Source organism: Kogia breviceps, chromosome 1 (genome assembly GCF_026419965.1).
Source record: "Kogia breviceps isolate mKogBre1 chromosome 1, mKogBre1 haplotype 1, whole genome shotgun sequence".
Lineage (NCBI taxonomy): Eukaryota > Metazoa > Chordata > Mammalia > Artiodactyla > Physeteridae > Kogia > Kogia breviceps.
Window position 1 is genome coordinate 185,403,466 of NC_081310.1, and position 19,459 is coordinate 185,422,924.

The window sequence follows — 19,459 nt, forward strand, 5'->3', positions numbered from 1 at the left end:
TGGCTGAATAATGTTCCATCAGAGTAGAAAATATACAACCCCTCTCCTCCTGATAGACTCGGGCTGTTTCCCATCTCTTGCTCTCACAAATATGTCACTGAAACGTCATTTCACACAAATGTGAGTTTATCTTTGCAAAAACTTCCTAGAAGTGAGATTGTTGGGTCAAAGGCAAAGACGTTGCCAAGTTGCTCTCCATAAAGGTTGTAATAATTTGCATTTCTACCAGCATTTTATATTCCTTTTTCCCTATGCATGAACCCAGTGATTTATCCAATTTTATCATCTTTAACTGATGGGTGCAAAGTGGCATCACACTGTAGTTTTAATGTGCAGTTTTCTTATTTTGATCATCTTTTCATTGTCATCTCTGAGAGTCATTGTTTTCCTTCTCTGTGAGTGGTCTGTTCACATACTTCATCTATTTTTCTGTTGAGTTGTCAGTCCTTTATTATTGATTTACAGAAGTTCTTTATATATAAAGGAAATTAGCCCTGGGCCTATTTAAACAATTTAAATTACTTAAATAGTTGTTTAATTGTTTGATAGAATTTCTTATGAAATGATCTGTACCTCGTGATTTTTTTTTAGGAGTAACTATGTCTATTTCTTCCATGGTTATTAATCTGTTTAGATTTTAGTACCTAGATGTACTTCTCAAATATATTTACATAATCTTTTGATTTCTTCTGAAACTGGGGTTATTCCCCCCTAACCACTTCTTATTTTATGAATGTGTGATTTCCCATTTTTTTCTGGATTAGATTACCTAACATCTATTTTACTTGGTTTTTAAAAAAATAATCTTTATTAGTTCTAGTATTTTTCTGACTTCTAATTCATTAATATCCACTTTTATCTTTATAAATTTTTTGATGTGATTTCTTTAGGTTTATTTTAGTGCTGTGCTTCTAACTTCTTGGATTGGCTACTTAATTTATAAATTTTTAATCTTTATTATATATTAACAAAAGTATTTAGAGCTATGAACTTTTCTCTGAGCTCTGCTTTAGCAGTATTTCATAGTTCTTACATGGATTGCTATTATTAGCTCAGCTCTCTGGATTTCTGCAATCTGTTTTGATTTCCTTTTTGATGCCAATAATGTTTAAGAGAGAGAGTGAAAATTTTATCTTTTGCTGTTTATTTCTTGTTGTATTGAATTTTGAACAGTAACTGTTATTAGAAGTAATGATAGAATTAGTTTATTTCTTCTTCCTTCCTTTTTCCCCTCCATGACCCAGAGTTATTATTTTATATATCTTAATGTTTACCTTCATATCTATAACAGATCTATTACTTTATTTTTCATTTTTAAATGATATCTTTGGTCCTCTGGCTATAAAAGATGAGGTATAATCTGTGTATTTACATCACTTTGTACCTTCTTTCCCCCTTTCTCTACCAATATTTGTCAGTTATTTAGTTTCTACACAATTTCATTCATTTCCACATGTTTCATTCTGTTCCATAACCAAGACTCCCATCTTGGTTTCAGTCTTAGACAAAGACAAATGGATTCAATTCTTTGTCAGTCCTTAGTTCTTTTGCCATAGTTTCTCCTTTCCGAGTTCATCTTCAAGAAGGGATCATGGGACTTTTATTCCCTGAGTTCTTAGGTATTTAAAAACTGGAATTGATTTCTACAGAGCCCAGCTTGGGAAAGACCAAGCTGTGCTGGGGAGATCCTTTTTCGCTGATCCCCTGGAATCTCACCTGGGACTTGGTGGGAAGTAAGTGGCAGGAGAATCCTTTCCCGTCCCCAAAGGATTAGCAGCCATGGCCAGGAGGCCCCCAGTGGTACATCCTCCCAGAGAGGGGGAAAGTGTGAGCTCATCCTTGCCGCTGCCCGCCGGGCGGAACGGGTGGGGCGAGGGGCTCCACCTGTTCCCGATAATCTCCCTAATCCAACCCCATAATTATTCTTTATTAACGGAGACCGCTGCCTTCGTTACACACTGAAAGGAGGGCGTCAGGAGCAAAGACACGGGGATCAAAAGCTGGTCACATTTTCCAAAGAGGTTTATTTGCCACGACCAAAATAACCTCCCCAGGGGTTATTGAGTTCCTGTCTCGTCCCATCCTGGTGCCCAGCGTGGGAGTTCTAGGACGCTGCTTCCCCCAGCCCAGCCCAGCGATCCCTGCCAGGCTCCCACAGCTCACCGGTCTTCAGTCATTCAAACACCTCCTAAGAGCATGGTTTACACAAGGCCTTGTACTAGGCTTTGCGGATACACAAGTAAATAACATGTGGCCCTGCCCTCGGGACTGAGCGTCTAAAAGGGAAGGAGCAAGTGCCCTAACGATTACTCCGCGGACTGCGCGGCGCCATGTTGGGGAGGACAGGTGACTGCGGAGCAGAGCTGGGTCCTGAGGACACCCTCGCAAATCGGGGGGGTGGGGAGGGGACAAGCCTTCCTAGAGGGAGAGACATTAGAACCCTGTCTTGAAGTTCAGCTAGAAGTTCCTCAATGGACAAGGTGAGAAAAGGACATTCCACAGAAGCAACAACAAGTGATGTGCTGGGACAAAGTTGAACTGTAATTCATTGTGGCCAGAGCAAGGGCTGGAGCTGAGCAGGGGTTTGATTGGGGCCGGAGGGGTGGGCAGGCCAAGCCACACAGGACCCAAGGGTACTAGGGAGTCACTGAAGGTTTTAGGCAGGGAGGTGACATGGTCAGACTGTGCTTTTGGAAGATCCCTCTGGCTGCAGAGTAGAGATTGGCTTAGGGGAAGCTGCTGGGAGTGGGAAATAGTTGGGGATGCTTTTAAGGGCCCAGATGAGAAATAGGGAGTTTGGAACCTGAGCAGTAAAAACAGGGTAGAGAGGAGAGGCAGAACAGGGGCATCAGGCAAGGATTACACAATCCCTCTGACTCTAGCGGCCATACTGTCCACTGAGACACACAGACGAGAAATCAGAACGGTTCCCAGGCCATTTGTGACCCTGACCCTGTCACCACCACCCTATGTTCAGCCTGGCCCTAGATCTATGGGTAACTCCCTACCAGAGACCCTCACAACCCAGGGAGATGAGACACAGGGACATGAACTCCAAATTCCAGGCTCCCTGCCCTTCCCAGCCCACCCGCATACACTACGTTCTCCCCCCTCCCCGCACACCTCTGCCCCCAGACAAGCCCTGTTCACTGCTTCCTCCATGTTCTTCCTAACCAGCCCATCCTTGCCCATTTCCTGTCCATGCCCAGGTCTTACTAAAAAGCCTGGCTTGCGGGCTCCTCCTGCCTGGAAGCTAGCAGTGGCCTCACGTCTGCCTCCCTCCGTCTCCCTGCCTCTCTGCAGGTCTCTGGGTTCCATCTGTCCCTCTCTGCCTCCATCAGCATCTGGAATGCCCTCTGCATTCCCTCCATCTAGGTGTGAGTCTCAGGTCAGCCTGGAGTCCCTCTCTTTGTTCCTCTTTGCCTATTTCTCCATGCGTGTCCCTCTCCACCTCTCCTTTCTCATCGGCACCTAATCCCCTCCCGAGAACTCATACGACTCACGATTCGTTTGTCTGAGCCAACACTGGGCACCAAGTCTGAGCCAGGTCCCAGCCTTGGCACTGAGGTCAAAGAGATGGAAAGGAGAGTGCAGCCCTGGCCCTCTGGTCCCTCTCTGCTGCTCACCCTCCAGCAGACTAGGTGGGCAGTACGAGCCGGCAGCAGTGCTGGCAAGGAGATCAGAGAGGTAGGAACAGTGCACGCTGCGCTCTGAGAGGCACCAAGCACACTGAGCCCAGTACTGCATTCCGACCTCCAGCAAAGGGGCTGGCACTGGGGCCCAGGGTCAGAGATGAGGACGACTCACCCCCTGCCCTCCAGTAGTTCAAGGCCTCATTGGGGAGATAAGCAGATAAACTCATCCACAGGAAACCGTGTGGCCTGTGCTGCAGCAGGGCTGGACTGATCGCCACAGGTCCTGAAGCGCCATCTCGTATGAGGGATTGCAGGAGCCCGGAGTGACACACGGGGTGCTCTGAAACCAGGAAGGCTGGGATCATTCCACTCAGCTGGCCCTGACAAGTGCCTCCACTTCTCTGATCCTCAGCTTCAGCATCTGTAAAATGGGTGTATCACAAGCCCCTTGAGACTAATCAATGTGAAATATACGATACGTGAGCCAATGTGTATAAAAGTGGCTTAGCAAAGAGTCTGGCGTAGAGTGTGTGTTCAATAAACCATACTTATTATGTTTTTTTTATTGCTATTCCATCTGGGCCGTGGCGTAGTAACAAGAGCACCAGGCTAGACGTTACGAGACCCACTTCTGGTCCCAGTCTTGCCACTACCTGGCTGTATAACCCTAAGGAATTCCCTCCCTCACCCTGGCACTGTTTCCAGCACTAGGAAATGGGGAATGAATTAAGACGAACGTTCCCTCCTGCACAGACGCCTGAGATCCGAAGGTAAGGCAGGCCCCTCATCACCTCTCTCTCCTCCTCCTTGTCTCCCCCTTGCTCCCTTCACTCCAGCCACTTTGGCCTCCTTGCTCTTCCTCAAACTCCCCAGCCACGCTCTGGGCTCAAAGCTTTTGCATGTGCTGTTCTCTCAGCCCAGAATCTACTCCTCTCCCGCCTCCCATATCCGCACGGCTCCCCACCCCCTCACTCCTTTCAGGTCTCCACGCAAATGTCACCTCCTCAGAGGCCCTTTCCTGCCCACCCTCATCTCTGGCTTTCTCCCTAACCTGCTCTATTTTTCTCTGTAGCACTTATCACCACTTGGTATGTCGTATACGATTGTTGATGCAGTGCCAGCTCCGTGAGACAGGAGGGCGTCTATTTGGTTCACAGCTGTCCCCAGACCCGACAGTGCACAGCCACAGTTGGCACTCAATTTTCGAGTGAGGACTAGGATGCACCTGCAGCTCTGGAGAAGCAGTGCGGGCGGGGTGCGGGGAGAGAAATCTCCAGAACCCCCTCGGTGCCAGCTCCTGGCAGCCACGGTCCTCCACCTGCTGGGCCTTCTCACCACCTGGAAAAGCACAAAGCTCTCCTCCATCCCTGCTGGCACATGCCCCCTGCCCTTGGGGTCATGGACCTGAAACTACCACCCCCGGCCCCTCAGATGTTTCCAGGTCAGGGCAGAGGAGGAGGGGGTGGTGGCCTCTGGGCTCCATCCTTTGTCCCAGGCCCCAGCCGAATTTAATTCCAAGGTTCAAAGAGCCTTTGCCCCTTCCCAGATGAAAGGCCGCTCAGCCGGAGAGACGAGCTGGTTAATAAAGGATGGGAGGGGGGCCCTGGACAGGCAGGCCCACCGCCGCTCCCTGCCCACACCCTCTGCCAGTGAATGCTCTCAGCCCTCTGCCGCCGTTCCAGCCTGCTGCCCCACAAGAAAAGCCCATTAATTTAACACTAATAGGATTTTCAATTTGTCACAATCCTCAGAGATCCTGGGGAGGTGGTGAGGGGGAGGGGAGGATTCATAACAAATCTGTGTCAAAGGAAATTTTGCAGAGAGAATGGCCTGGACCCTAGACGGTTCCCGACCACTCTAGGGTCTTCGGGCAAGCCACAGCCCCTCCTGGCCTCAGTTTCCTCAACGGGAAGAAAACTAGTAAAACCACTTCAAGAGGAAGCCGTATGGATTAAATGAGTTTATGAAGAACTAACATCCAGCAAATGCTGCCTGGCCAGGAGCTGGCGCTCTGTAACAAGTGCCCCCTCCTGGCTCAGCCTCTCTCCCAAATCTGCCCCCAGGTAGCACTGGCTGCACAGACTGGAGATCTGCCCCCACCATCCCGCACCCTGTCCCCAGCCACTGTGTCTCCAGGTCCGATGACAGTTTCAGCCAAACACCCCTTGGCAGGGCGGTGGGGGGTTGGGGGGAGGCTTGTCTGGGAGCCCGTGGCCTTTTCATCCTCAGTGGGATCAGCATCCTGAATTCCTCGTTGTTCAAGGAGAGCCAAGGATTTGGAGCTTCCAAACACCCAGGCCCAATCAGAAGGCCCCAGCCTGTGCCAACCAGCTGCGTCTCGGTTACAGCTAAGAAGACAGCACACCAGCTGCCCGAGCCCTGTTCTCCAGGCGAATTCCTCCCGGATCAGGAGATGCCAGACAGAGGGGACCGCGTCAGTGCCACCCCCTGGCCATGGGCTCAGCTAGGCGCTTCTCCATGGTCTGAAAGGGAGGGCCACCCTGGTGCGGGGACGAGTCTGGGGGTGGGAGACTGGGGAGATGTGTCTGCTGCTGCAGTTAACAAGAGACTTGAGATGGACATGGAGAAAGTACTGGCTCCAGGATGCCCAGAGCCAGTGGACAAGCGGACCTGGCCAGACCCTATGCCTGGCTCAGAGCCATACACCCTGGGTTGGCTGCCGCGGCTACCACCCAGGAGAGAGAGGTGGGAAAGGAGGACTCAGGACCCCACCCCACCCCCCCGGCTCTGGGCAGCTGCTTCCTTAGCAAAGCCCTCATTACCAGACTGGATGGGGCTGGGGCCGACAGGGGAGCTTCAGCTAGCACTGCCTGTGGACCCTGTTTGCTTTTGCCTCCATCCAGGCCCAACCATAATTTACAACATCTCGATTCCTTGGCATCACATGGTCCCAAACCAGACAGAGATGGGAAGGAGACAGCAGAGAGACAAAATTGAGGGTGGTCTCAATTACTCTATATTTCAGGCACCACTGACCTACTCAGGTGCAAAGAGAACCATATATCTTACGAATAAAAGAAACAGAAGAAGCAAACTGGTGTCCACCGTCATTTTAACAGTCACGGGAGGAAGCTTGATGGGGATCCTACACATGGGAACGGTAGGAGCCTTCACGAAACCAGCACAGATAAACCCAAAGATGCTGCAATGAACGCTTGTGGGTTCTGAGGCCCAGGACAGAATGCTGGGTGGATGCCGGGGAGAAGATTCTAGAAGGGACTGTTGTCCAGGTGCCATGAGGTAGACTGTAGGAAGTCACTGTGGGTTCCAGGTGGAATTCTAGAAGAGGGAGAGTTAGTCCTGCTCGGGTGGTCGAGGGGCGAGGCGGGGAAGGACCCCTCGTACCTGGGCCCATTTGGTCCCACAAACTTTTCAGAACATCTTTGCTGAGGCCAAAGCCACATCCTTGGCTCGAGCTGCAAGTGTCCAGCTCTGCTCACAAGCAGGAAGTGAGACTCCAGGAAGTCAGTGGCAGCATGTGCCCAGGCCACAGAAGGACCACATCACTATATCCAGGAGTCCCTGGAGGGGCCCCTGGAGACGGCATTCAGAGTGCCTGCCCGCTTCTCAGCCGCGGGTCCCTGAACTGCCAGCGCTCTCACATCGGGAATGACCTTCAGGGCTTCACCCAGCTTTCAACCACGCTCCAATCTGGCTGTGTGAGCCTAGGTGACTTGCTCACTCTCTCTGTGCTTTTAGTTCACTGGGTGAACAGTGTGAAGAAGGAGGAGGTGGATTAAGAAGGCTTCTCCTCACACCTGTGTTTGCCAAGGGGGAGGAGGGTGGGGAGGGATGGGCTGGGAGTTGGGGTTAGCAGATGCAAACTATTAGATATAGAATGAATAAAGAACAAGATCCTACAGTATAGCACAGGGAACTATATTCACTATCCTGTGATAAACCATCATGGAAAAGAATATGAAAAAGAACCCATATATACATATAACTGAATCACTTTGCTGTACAGCAGAAATTAATACAACATTGTAAATCAACTATACTTCAATAACATAAATTTTAAAGAAAAGAAGAGTTCTCCTGCCCTATAGAGGGTGAAGGCCCTCAGGAAAAGAGCTTGGTGAGTCATGTTCAGGATGAAGAAAACAGGTCTATCCCTGTAATGAAGAAACGGTGGCATTTATTTCATTAGGAAGGGTTTTAAGCAGGGATGAAAGCTATGGATTGGGAATGTGAGACCTGTCCTTCATCCATTCATTCATTTATATAACAACTATTAATTGAGTGCCTGCCTTAAGTCAGACCTCACTCCTGGGACTCAGTGGAGAACCAGAACCAGGCCCTTGCTTCTAGGATCCAGACACGGATCTACCACAATGATGGAGGTTGTGCCGGAGGCCACATGGGGGCCTTGGAAGCACAGAAAAAAGAACCAGTCTGGATAGCCAAGGGGTCTTCTAGTAAAAGTGACCTCCAAGCTACAGCTTGAAAGATAAGGAAGAGGCAGCCAAGAGAAGTGAGGGTGGTCAGAGAGATAGAGGCGGGGGACTGACGTTTGCAAAGGCTTGAGGCCTCTCCTTCCTTGCTGCCCTCATTTCTTGACCACTATGCAATGCTCTGGAAAAAAAAAAAAGAATAAATGAATAAATAAACAAGTAAATGAACAAAAAGTAGAGGGGATACAGACATATATAACACAGAAAAAGCATCCAAGCACCTAAAAAAAAAAAAAAATCCTTGCAGACAATGAGCACTTTCCCTAGGGGAGGCCAATCATCTATAGTTATCTCAGCACCAAACAGAATGGCCCATAACTCTGACTTCTCATTTCGTCAACAAAACCCAGGAAGGAGACAACGGTTCTGTCCCCTCACCCACTGATGGGGCCTCTGCTCCCACGTCCAGGTCCCCCCCCCCCACTCAGAGGCTGTGCACCATCCCATTCATCTGCCTATTCAACAACATCTCTTGATCATCATCCACACCCCAGGCACCTGGAGTGATCGCCAATGGTAAAAGCCAGACTTGTGGTCCCCACTTGATATGTCCACCCACCTTTGTGTGTCTCCATGATCACAGCAGGAACCTAGAAATACCTGGGTGGATGTCAGGCTGTTGGAGTCATCCCAGTAAGTCACCAATCAAGGCAGGACTGGGCCTGTGGAGGAACATTCCTCCTCTGCTCTCCCGCCCAAACTCGTGGCCAAAGGCAAGGCACACGCATGGCTGAAATCCCATCAATGGCGCCCGGCCAACTGGCTGCCACTTGCTTATTTGGCTTGGAACAGGAAATACATTTTTCTACTATTTATACTGCTGACCTCAGGAATAAACTAATTACTGCTGCAAAGCTGCATTCCCACACTGTCCAGCTCACATCTGTAACCCCTGGTTGGGACTAAAGCAGAGGAGGTGCCAGATGGCTGGGAGGTTCAGGGGCCCTGGCCCAGTGGCCACTCCTGCCCTGCTCCCTAGGTCTTCAGGGGAGAAAGAATTGAGACCACAAGTCACCCCTACTGGATCCTCAGCTCCGACCAAGAAGAGATGTGTCTGTTTCCTTCCTTTGCCTTGAGCTAATCACTTCTCTAAGTCTTGGTTTCTTGATCTACACAATGGAGGTGTGGTAATGCTGAGCTCAAGCACTGCCTCGTAGAGTAAATGACACCATGTGTGAGAAAGCTTCATGTAAGTGTGATTACCCCAGAAGACCCATCGGCTTGAACAGCCAGCTCCAGAGGCCGGTCTGGGCCAGGGCAGCAGCATGCAGATGTGCTGCAGATTCTGCCACAGTCTTCACGCCCTGATGTGTAAAAGCAGACACCTGCCTCTGAGGCTGCTGTCTCTAGCAATCAGACCAACCTCACAAACCAGTTCTGTGGACACAGGCAGGCAAGTCAAGCACCATCCATGGGCACCCAGGAAACAGAAGCTGAATGAATGGATGTATGGATGGAAAATGATGCCTCGGCCATAATACGAGTTTAACTGATTTTTTCTTAACTTACAAAAATGAGCCAAGGGCTTCCCTGGTGGCGCAGTGGTTGAGAGTCCGCCTGCCAATGCAGGGGACACGGGTTCGTGTCCCGGTCTGGGAAGATCCCACATGCCGTGGAGCGGCTGGTCCCGTGAGCCGTGGCCGCTGAGCCTGCGCGTCCGGAGCCTGTGCTCCTCAACGGGAGAGGCCACGGCAGTGAGAGGCCCGCGTACCGCAAAAAAAAAAAAAAAAAAAAAAAAAATGAGCCAACTATTTGGCTCAGGGATTGACAAACCTATCTGTAAAGGGCTGGATAATTAACATTTTAGGCTTTAAGGGCCATACAGTTTCTGTCACAACTATTCAACTGCCACTGTAGTGTAAAAGCAGCCACAGAAAATACATAAATGAATGGGCAGAGCTGTGTACCAATAAAACTTGGTTTACAAAACAGGTCATGTTTGGCCAACCCCTCCAGTTGAACTAGCCAAATAGTTACTATGTAAGCTCAGCAGTGTCCCTGATTCTTACTCATCACCCCTTCATCTGATGGGTCACCAGGTCCTTTCAATTCTTCCTTCTAAATAGCAGCTGTTGCCCTGGTCCAGCCCCATCACCCACCACTTAGACCCTCCAACAGCTCCCCACCTTCAGCCTCTTGCCACTGCAGTCCATCTTCTGCTGAAAGATCTGTCTAAATCACCAATATGTCTGTGTGCTTCCCTCTCCTGGCTCCAACTGTCCTGAGCGCAAGTCATTCAGGCTCTGGGTCCCACTGTCCAGCCTCATCTCTCACTGCCCTCCTCAACTCCCATTCTCAGGTCTAGCCAGACAGACAACTTTCAGTTCTCCAAACGCATCATGCTCAATATTTCCCTGTGCAAGGAAAACTTCTCTCCCTCTGCTCCTCCTGGCCAACTCCTGTTCATCCTCCAGGTCTCATATCAGATGTCACCTCCCCTGAGAAGCCTTCCTAAGGTGCCAGCTTTCCCCTAACACTGAAATGATCACACTGTGACACAGACGGCCATGTGCTCAACAAACCCCATTTCTTGTTCTTCCTGGGCTCAGAGCTAGACTATTTTCCCCATCCCCCTTTGGAGTTAGGTGGAACCATGTGACTGAGTTCTGGCCAATGGAAGGAGGGCAGAAGTGACGGAGGCCATCCCAGGTCTGGCCTTGACTTCCCACATGATCCTACAGGCGCTTTCTCTTTCCCCCTATTCCAGCTGAATGAAGAGGATGCTGAGGATCTACAGGAGGGTAGAACCACAAGCCTGGGTCCCGAAGCACTGCTTGAATGACAGTAGCTGAAGAGAGCCACCCGACCAGAAATTCCATGTTGTATTAAGCTACTGACATTTTAGAGTTGGCTGTTACAACAGTTAGCCCTACCCTGAGTAAGCCAATACTCAAATGGAATTAACTGCTCTTTGTCTGCCTTCCCCAATAGACTGTAAGATGCGTAAGAATAGGAACTTGTCTATCTCACACAACACCATCTCCAGAACTTAGCATCCGTGCCCTGCCTATTGTAGGAACTCAGTATCTATTCATTGGTTGGATAAATAATAAATAAATGAACACAACCTTAGTGGATGGGGTAGGCTACTCTCATCACTGTGGGGACACTGTAGCAACCCAGAGCCCACCCAGGTCCAGGAGGGAGACTCAGTTTACAGCTTTGGCCTAGGGGAGAGCGACCTGTGCGGATTCCACTCCAGGGAGCTGAGCTCAAGCAAAGCCAGGGCCAAGGTCATCAATCAATGTGGGAGCTGAGGGGCAGAGTGCCCATCAGGTGCTGGAGTGTCAGTACAAGAAGAGTCAGGAGGATGGGATAAAGTGACCACGGGACGAGGAGTCAGGAGCCCCAGACTCCGGGCCCTGCTGCATGACCTTGGTAAACAACTTCCTCTCTCAGAGTCTCAGTCTCCCCCTGCTGTGAAAGAAAAAGAGGGGGTTGGACATTCCCCCTCCAAAAAAAAAGTCTCTGGAGCCTCAAAATGTAAAACAGATGCACGTGGAATGGCTCTAATTAAAGCTAGAGAAAGGTGTCAGAGCCAATCCCTACCCATCTCCTGAGGCACCTTCTCAGAACCGTATGTTCCATCCTCTCTCAGCCAGACTAAAACTTCCCAGCCTCTCGGCCTAGACGGAAGCTTCCAGATCATCCAGCCAAACCCCCAATCCCTGCTTGAACACCTCCAGTGATGAAGAACTCACTATCTCCTCGGCACAGCCCCTAAGGCAACACTAACGGTTAGATTATCCACCAGTTGCAGTCTGTAACCCTGGGCTGTGCACCCTGGGTCTATGTTCTCTTCCACCACAGTCTCTGAGCAGCCCAGCTAGAGACCACACCTTGAAAAGCTGGCCTCCGAAAATAACAGGAATAGCTAACAGGTTTTGGCCATGTATTTTTCTAAACACTTTACATATATAACACATTCAATCCGTATAGTAGCTCCATGAAGTATGTACTGTTGCTATTTTACAAATGAAAAAATCAAGGCATAAAGAGTTTAAGTCACTTATCCAATGTCATACAGCTAGTAAGCAGTAAAGCTGAGATTCAAATACAGACCATCTGATTACCTATTCTCAACTGCTTCTCTGATGTGAAGAAATCCGGCTGCAGTAAAAGGGAGAGGACCATGGTGGTTAATATCACCTGTATAATATTACTTGTATATGTGTCTGGTGCTTTTATAATAAGCATTTTACAGATACTCATTGATTTAATCCTTAAGCAATTCTATAAAGGAGGCACTATTATCAACCCTGTTTTACAGATGAGGAAGCTGAGTCACAGAGAGGTTAAGTAAATGACTCAAGGTCACACAGCTTGTAAGTGGTGGAGTCAGGATTTTAACCCAGGCAATTTGGCTCTGGAGTCTGTTGAAAATCTCAAAGAATTGACAGAAAACTGGAACTATTATAGCAGGGGATTATACTAAGCTTTCATGACACAAGGTTAATATACAAAAGTCAATTGCTCTCCTATACATCAGCAATTAACATGTTTGACACCCAATGTTACCTTTCAATTATACATATATTGAGCATTTGCCACATGCTAGCCCTGTGCTGGGTGCTCCATATGCAGTAGCTCATTTAACCTTCTCAAAACCCTGTATGGGCAGAAAAAGCATTTGATAAAACTCAATACCCATTCATGATTTAAAAAAAAAATACTCTCAGCAAACTGGGAATAGAGGGAAACTTCCTCAACTTGATAAAGAACTACCAAAAACCTATAGTTAACATCATACTTAATAGTGAGAAACTAGATGCTTTCCCCCTAAGACTGGGAACAAAGGAAGAATGAATCATTTTACAACTCTTAGTCACCATTGTGACTGGAAGTCCTGCAATAAGATAAGAAAAGGAAGTAGGAGGTATGCAGATTGGGAAAGAAGAAATAAAGCTGTCTTTGCTCACAGATAACATGATTGTCTATGTTGAAAATCTCAAAGAATTGACAAAAAGACCTCCTGGAATTATGATGTCAAGGGATTATAGCAAGGTTTCAGGATTCAAAGTTAATATATAAAAGTCAATTGCTCTCCTATATACCAGCAATGAACAACTGGAATTCGAAATTAAAAACACAATACCATTTACATTAGCACCAAAAAATCAGATACTTAGGTATAAATCTAACCAGAAATATATAAGATCTGTATGACAAAAAACTACATCTCTGATGAAAAAAAATCAAAGATCTAAATAAATGGAGAGATAGTCTACGTTCATGAATAGGAATATTCAGTATTATTAAGATACCAGTTTTTCCAACTTTGCCTACAGATTCAATGCAATCCCAATTAAAATCTGAGCAAGTTACTTGTGGGTATCAACAAACTGATTCTAAAATTTATATGGAAAGGCAAAAGATCCAGAATATCCAACACAACAATGAATAAGAAGAGCAAAGTCAGAGGTTTGACACTACCTGACTTCAAGACTTACTATAAAGCTACAGTAATCAAGACACTGTGATATTGGCAAAATAATAAGCAACTAGATGAATGGAACAGAACAGAGAACCCCCAAAATGGGCCCACATAAATACAGTTAACTGTTCTTTGACAAAGGAGCAAAGGCAATTCAATGGAAAAAGGATAATCTTTTCAACAAATGGTGCTGGAACAACTGGAAAAAAGAGAATCTAGACACAGTCCTTACACTTTTCAAAAAAATTAACTCAGAATGGATCACAGACCTAAAGGTAAAATGCAAAACTAAAGTACTTCCAGAAGATAACCTAGGAGAAAATCTAGGTCACCTTCGGTTTGGCAATGAGTTTTTAGATATGCACCAAAAGCAAGATCCCCAAATGAAAAACTTGATAAGCTGGACTTCATTAAAATTAAAAACTTCTACTCTGTGAAAGACACTGTTAAGAGAATGAAAAGACAAGCCACAGACTGGGAGTAAATATTTGCAAACACATATCTGATAAAGGACTTGTATCCAAACATACAAAGAACTCCCAAAACTCAGTAGTAGGAAAAAAAAAAAAAAGAATTTAAAAGATGGGCAAAAAATCTGAACACACTTCACTGAAGAAAATATACAGATAGCAAATATGGGTATAAAAAGATGCTTAACACCATGTCATTAGGGAATTGCAAGTTAAAACAATAATGAGATATCACTACATAACTATTAGAATAGCTAAAGTCCAAAAAATTGACATCACCAAATTCTGGTGAGGATGTGGAATGATAGGAATTCCCATTCACTGCTGGTGGCAATGTAAAAATGGTACAGCCACTTTGGAAGACAGTCTGGCAGTTTCTTACAAAGCTAAACATAGTCTATCATACAATCCAACAATCATACTCCTAGGTATTTACACAAATGAGCTGAAAACTTTGCCCACACAAAAACCTGCACACAGATGTTTATAGCAGCTTTATTCATGCTTTTCTCAAACTGGAAGCAATCAGGAAGTCCCTCAAAAGATGAACAGATAAACAAACTGTGGTACATCCATATAATGGAATGTTATTCAACAGCAAAAAGAAATGAGCATCAAGCCATGAAAAGACATGGAGGAAACTCAAATGCATATTATAAGTGAAAGAAGCCAGTCCGAAAAGGCAACATATTTTATAGTTCCAACTATATGACATTCTGAAAAAAGGCAAAATTATGGAGATAGTATAAAGATCAATGGTTGCCAGGAGTTCTTGTGGCTGGGGGAGGGGGAAGCAAGGGAGAAGACTAGATGGAACACAGGGAATTTTTAGGGCAGTGAAACTATTCTGCATGATACTGTAATGGTGGATACATGTCATGCATTTGTCAAGATCCATATAACTGTCAACACAAACAGGGAACCCTAATGTAAACTATGCACATTAGTTAATAATAATGTAACAATGATATATCAATTACAACAAATGTACCACACTGAAGCAAGATGTTAATAAAAAGGGAACTCTGTGTGTGTGTGTGTGTGTGTGTGTGTGTGTGTGTGTGTATCTTGTCTGTTGAGGGCTGTGTATGGGAACTCTCTGTAGTATTGCTCAATATATCTATAAACCTAAACTTGTTCTAAAACAGAAAGTCTATTAATTTAAAAGAAAATCCCGATATGGGCAGATTACTATTACTCCTATTTTGGAGAGATTATTATCACCCTCATTTCAAGGAGGAATATTTTATTTACACTCTTTTATAGAAGAAGACATTAAAGTTTAAGGAAGTTGCATGCATCATTCAAGGTCACACTACAGGCAGGCAAAGGGCAGGATCAAGCTTTGATTAGTGGACAGGTAGCCAGAAACCCCTCAGGATGCCCAGAAACTACCAGTACTTGGAACAGACACAGACATTTGAGCCCCTGCTCAGCTACCTCCCACACACATCCCTGCATCAAGGTCCTTCTGGTGGATCAAAGCAGAGACCTGCAGCCTACATACTGAGCCTGCTATGTGTGCAGTCACCACTGAGCTCTTCGTGCTTACCATCTATATGCAGGAAACCCAGGAGGTGTCTGCAAAAGACTATCCTTGTCAGGTTGGTTCGGTACCAAGAGGTGAATTGATGTGCAGAACAGAAAGACAGCTTAGGGTGGAAATTAGACCTTTGCCCAGTTGCCATGGCACCAAATAGACTAGAAATATAGGATGTGGGTATAAATTGGTCCTGTCACCACCACTTATTCCAGCATGGTAAGCCCGTGATTGAAAGGGACTTCCACTGGCATCAGGTCCAACAATCACCTCCCACCACAACCAGAACTGAATGGGCCCCAGTTCATGAAGAGGTGACATCTGCCATGGGAATTGCCGAGACCACCCCTGGATGGGAATCCGGAGTGGAATGGGTGGCAGTTTTCCTGAATGCTGACTGTGAAGCTAATCTCAGGCAAGTGGGAAATGCCTAGGACGATTGGCAAAGCCCACCAAGCTCTGACCTGGGGCAAGGAATGTTTGTGTTCCCCCGGAATTCATGCGTTGAAGCCCTAATCCCAAACTGATGGTATTTGGAGGTGAGGCCTTTGGGAGATAAGTAGGTCATGAGGGTAGAACCCTTATGAATGGGATTAGTACCCTTATAAGAAGAGACACAGAGAGATGATCTCTCTCTCTCCTCTACATGAGGACACAGCAAGAAGACGGCCATCTGGAAACCAGGAAGCAGGCCCTCACCAGAACCTGACGATACTGGTGTCCTGGTGTCAGACTTCCCATCCTCCAGAACTGTGAGAAATAACTTTCTGTTGTTTAAGCCATCCAGTCTTCGGTATTTTTGTTATAGCAGTCTGAACTGACTAAGATGGGTCTTAAGATTCTTGCCAAGAGCCTGAGAGCCACCAGAGATGAAGGAAACATGTCCATCTGATGCCTGGTCAGAGAACCACAGGGCAGCCTGGAAGCAGGAAGAATCATGACCACAGACCCTTGGGCTATCCCAGGGAGGACCTTCTGGCTGGAGGAAGAAACAAACAAGTCTGAGAACATGATAAAAGACTCTTCTTTGGCTATAAGAAGGTTTTTCACCCTGAATACCTATGTTTCAGCTCCCAGCCTGAGCCATTTATGAAGGCCTTTCTTCTACATAATCTTATTTAAACTCTCAACAGCCCTGGGAGGTGGGTGTATACATCCCCATTTGACAGATGAGATAACTGAGGCTCAGAGAACTGAAATCACCTCATGCTCACAGTCACATGAAAATTAATGACCAGAACTCCTCCTCAGACCCTCTGACCCCACACCATACCTCTTCCACTACCCCAACATTGCCCAGCACATAGAAAGTGTACAGGAAAACTTGACAGAGTTTCACCAAAAGGAATGTTGTCCTTTAGCTCCACTTCTGCAGGGGCCCAGCAAAGGGCTGTCTTTTCCCACCATAACCCCAATCAGTGAGGGAAGGTGGCTTCATCCACCACCTTGGGTCATGGTTACCCACAGCAGAATGTCCCAGGAAAACCTGAGGCGGGGTCACTGAGAATGACCCTGGGCCAGAAGGAAGGAGGCTGTGTCTCCTCCACTGTCTGGAGGACCTAAGGCCAGTGGACTTGGCCTTTGAAGGAGAGGTCAGGGCTATGGCTTATAGCCTTGGCTCTGCCACTGGCTGGCTCCATGATAAGGATAAGGATCAAGAGCCTTAAAATAGGACTTCCCCAGTGGCACAGGGGGTAAGAATCCTCCTGCCAGTACAGGGGACATGGGTTCAAGCCCTGGTCTGGGAAGATCCCACATGCCGCGGAGCAACTAAGCCCATGCGCCACAACTACTGAGCCTGTGCTCTAGAGCCCGCGAGCCACAACTACTGAGCCCACGTGCCGCAACTATGGAAGCCCGCATGCCTAGAGCCCGCGCTCTGCAACAACAGAAGCCACCGCAGTGAGAAGCCCACGCACCGCAACTAGAGAAAGCCCGTGCACAGCAAAGAAGACCCAATGCAGCCAAAAAAAAATACATAAAATAAATAAATTTAAAACAAAAAACAAGAGCCTTAAAATAGCCATATCTTTGACCCAATATTCCATTTCTGAATTATGGATTAGATAGTTAGGTTATGGAATACAATTCATAAATGCTTTTCTAGTAATTGAAATTTACATCTATAAAGATTGTGAGATAATATGAAATTTTATATTCTAATGTTAAGTATAAAATGGAATACATAATTGCCCGCTAAGTATCACCCCAACTATGTAAAATAAAATGTGAAGAAAAAAAAGACCAGAAAGAGACACACCATGATATTAGCATTAAATAAATATTTTTAAAAATGACTTCTGTCTACATGTCATTTCCAACTTTTCTGCTTTATTGCTTCTGTAAAGGAAAATATAAAATCAACTTTATTTTTTTAACATCTTTATTGAGGTATAATTGCTTTACATTGTTGTGTTAGTTGTTGCTGTATAACAAAGTGAATCAGCTATACGTATACAAATATCCCCATATCCCCACCCTCTTGCGTCTCCCTCCCTCCCTCCCTATCCCACCCCTCTAGGTGGTCACAAAGCACGAGCTGATCTCCTTGTGCTATACGGCTGCTTCCCACTAGCAACCTATTTTACATTTGGTAGTGTATATATGTCCATGCCACTCTCTCACTTCGTCTCAGCTTACCCTTCCCCCTCCCCACTTTATTTTTAAAACAAAATATAATGGGTTAGAAGTTGCAATGTCATAAAGATGTCCATTCTCCTCAAATTGATGTGGAAACTCAATGAAATCACAATAAAAGTCTCAGCAGACTTTTTGTGTATATATATATATGTGAAAAGTGAGAAGCTGATTCTAAAACTAGTTAGGATGTAAAAAACCAAGAATAGCCAAGTCAAATGTGAAGAAGAACAAGCTAGAGGACTTCATACTACGTACTATAGACTAAATATTTGTGCTCCCCCCAAATTCACATGTTGAAATCCTAACCCCCAATGTGATGATATTAAGAGGTGGGACTTTTGGGGGGTGATTAGGCCATAAGAGTGGAGCCTTCGTGGATGGGATTAGTGCCCCTATGAAGGAGACCCCAGGGAGCTCTCTCATCCCTTCGGCCAGGAGAGGACACAATGAGAACACAGCCACCTGTGAACCAGGAAGTGGGCTCTCACCAGACACTGAATCTGCCAGCACCTTGATCTTGGACTTCCCAGCCTCCAGGACTGTGAGAAATTTCTGTTGTTTATAAGCCATCCAGTCTACGATATTTTTATTAAAGTAGTCTGAAAGAACTAAGACACTACTTATACTACATACTACGACTATTGTAAAAGCTAGATCAACTAAGACAGGATGGTGGGCTTCCCTGGTGGCACAGTGGTTGAGAGTCCACCTGCCGATGCAGGGGACATGGGTTCGTGCCCCGGTCTGGGAAGATCCCACATGCCGCGGAACGGCTGGGCCCGTGAGCCATGGCCGCTGAGCCTGCGCGTCCGGAGCCTGTGCTCCGCAACGGGAGAGGCCACGACAGTGAGAGGCCCGCATACCGCAAAAAAAAAAAAAAAAAAAAAAAAAAAGACAGGATGGTATTGGTGCCAGTATAGACAGACCAATACAATAGACTAGAGAGTCCAGGAACAGACCCACACATGTGGTACTTGGTCTACAATAAAACTGACCCTTCAGTGTGGTGGGGAAAGGGAGGGCTTTTCAATAAATGTATCAACTGGGTATCCATATGAGGAAATATATCTTGACCCCACTGAAACACCATGCACACAGATAAAGTATAGATCTAAATATGAAAGATAAAATGACAAAGCTTCTGAACATAAGAGAATATCTTCATGACCTTTGGGCTGGCAAAACTTTCTTGAACAAGGCACAGAAAGCACTGACCATAAAGGGAAAAGACTGATAAATCGGGGTACATTAAGATTAAGAACTTC